General features: G+C 36.3%; 1 protein-coding gene across 1 annotated transcript in view; it reads left to right on the forward strand.

Moving 5' to 3' along the window:
- The window catches only part of LOC109469451 (alpha-1,3-mannosyl-glycoprotein 4-beta-N-acetylglucosaminyltransferase C-like), a 10,484-nt gene that overhangs the window by 5,810 nt on the left and 1,913 nt on the right, over nt 1-2,761 (forward strand). The window lies entirely within an intron of this gene.

Raw genomic sequence — 2,761 nt, forward strand, 5'->3', positions numbered from 1 at the left:
CGGACAGGGGGGTTGGGTCAAACAAACCCGGGTTGGAACCAGACTGGAGTGGTATTGGGTGTATTCAGCATTTTATGGTTTGGATTTTATCTCTCTGAACAGTCTTAGATGTTTAATTGAAGGTTGGAGAATGATTTTTTGCTGGATAAAGGACATTATAAATATTTCATACAATCAAAAACATAGATTCAATATGCATACCACTCTCATATAGTCTACATAAGAATCGTTGTACATACTGTAGTACACTCTGAGATAAAATTTGCTCTAAGTTAACGCATCAAATTTTCAACTGTCCCACACCATGTCAGACCTTTTGGACATCAGGTTATAAGTGCCAGGAAGTTTATACTGCCAGCCATCTGGTTTGTGCACTCCTCGAATTAGTCATGCTATATAGGATAAAGTGCAGATAGATTTTTTTCTTTCTTACATGCAAATATAGATGCAGTAGTAGGAAATCTTAATTTTCCTTTTCAAAATTTTTCTGAAACAACATTTTTACCACAAGAGATTAGTTGGTTACTGTAAAGTTAACAAGCAAGTGTTGTAAAGTAAACAAGTTCATTCATGATTTGCATAACAAAAGGATCAGTTGAATTTTAGCCAGTTTCTCTCAGTTGTTATATACCACACTTCAAGGTTACTTTCTTTCCATCTATGAATCACTATAAAATAACTTCCTAACTTCTTTGTTGATCTACAAAAATATGTCATGCCTGGTAAGGTGACTGTGCAGATAATTTGCAACGTACTGTCTGTAAAATATATTATTTTTGTTCCTTTTTATCTAGTTGCCCTATAACTATAACTAGTATAAGCTCCTTGGTTCAACTGAATATGGAGTCAACTGCATACGGGTTGTTTTGCGAATGCTCTTGTAACTTGTAAAAGAATAAAAACTGTGTTTGATTTTCTTTTCAGTCATTTAGATGATATTGAAGTGCGACTGTGAGTGTGAATCTGAGTGTATTAAACCAACAACGAATCACACTCACTCCTGTCCATTGTTTTGCCCGCTTTGATGAAAACTACAAATCAGGTCTCGAAATACTCAGGGTGCACCAAAAATTGGAGCTGTACACCAAATCTTTTTCTGATCATGACTGCAGCCAAGGACATTATACACATATAATGTCCTTGCTGCAGCCAACTATTCTAGTAGCCCCATGTTGAAGAAGAAACCGATAGTGATTCTTCAAAGTCAGAAGAAACTGCCAAGAAACCAAGGCTTTTTGTGTGAAGCTGTGGGAATACAAATCGTGGCATACATGTATATATTTTGGCAAAAAGGATTGGCCTGGGGAGTCAGTCTGCAGAAGGTTATTTCTTTCTGGATACAATCCAGTTAACCTCCGAAGTCAAACCCGAAGGTGGCCAAACTAACCAGGCAAATATTCTCGTAAATAGTCTGGTACTAGTGGTAGAGACTAATTACTTTGGTCTAACACCATTTTAATCTTTTACAGACCATCTAAAATTGAACTACTTTGCTAGATAATTATTTTGCATTTGTTAAAAAAAACTTTGATTTACAAGTACTTTTCAGTATTTTTAGGTTCTTTTCCTATCCAAGGGTTCTAGTCACTTGTACATGTACTAGACTTTTGGTGTACCAGGATTTCAGTTTTCACACAACCAGCTACAGTAACTCATTGAAATGCTAATTACTGGCTCCATGTCCTAATGAGTTTCTATTGTTTGGTCAGACATTGTTGTGTTATCAGATTATGCTAAATTATCTCAGGCCAAAGTCACTTCAGTGCAAAATAAAATTCTAGGGTAAAAGTTCAGGACAGTCAGGTTTATACAAAGTCATTTGATTTGCCGAAAAGAATTATAAGTCGTGATTTAATTTTTAAAGTACAGTAAACAATTGTTCTTTACAACACTGAAGGACTGAAGGTGTGGGCTAAGGCTAGTTGGAATTATTTTCAAAACCAATACTCTGATGCAGTTGAGCAAAACAAGGAGGTTAGAAATAGATTTTTTTAAGTTAACCAGCTTCTTGTTTAAAACAAAACCTTTCCTTTTCAGTCCATTTAGGCACCTTTCAAGTCAAACCCAATACCAATGGACCTGGAATCCTCAGTTTTAACACAACACACTGCTTGAACAAACTCCCTTCAGGTTCCCATTGTTTTCCCCACCAAACCTACACCAAACCAGCTACTCTCTAGAGTAGGTTCTTCATAGGTTAACTGTTGAATTTCTTCTTGCACTCAGAGCATCATAAAAATATCACATACTTCCTTCTTTCATAAAAAGACAATGCTATAAAACTGCACATTGATTGTCACACAACAAGAAAATGTCATGAATTTCTACCAAGTCATATTTTTTCATCCGTGACAGTCAGGGTTCAAAATCCCACTCAAACACTTTTGCCAGACAAGTCATGTTTTCTGAGACTTGGCCATGGAGACGTCAGGTTGCCTGGCACGCAAGCTTATTATTTTGTTCAAGCTTATCTTTTTATTAACCCTCGATGAAGGTTAGACATCCAGGTCACAATATTCAAAGACAAATCAAACTCAACTACTGGATAAATTATCACGGAGATTACTTCAAGACATTTCCAGGAGGCCTGATCTATACTATAGGCGCAGCTACAACTCCACTAACTGGAAGGGAGGATTTCCCATAGAACTCTCCAGTACATGCAGTTCCTATGGTGTTGTATTTAGTATTACCATAATCTACCTTATCCTCATTTACATAACAATAATAGTGATACTTATGTGTCTTTCACTCTTTGTTC

The sequence above is a fragment of the Branchiostoma belcheri genome, unplaced genomic scaffold (genome assembly GCF_001625305.1).
Source record: "Branchiostoma belcheri isolate BF01 breed outbred unplaced genomic scaffold, Haploidv18h27 scaffold203, whole genome shotgun sequence".
NCBI lineage: Eukaryota > Metazoa > Chordata > Leptocardii > Amphioxiformes > Branchiostomatidae > Branchiostoma > Branchiostoma belcheri.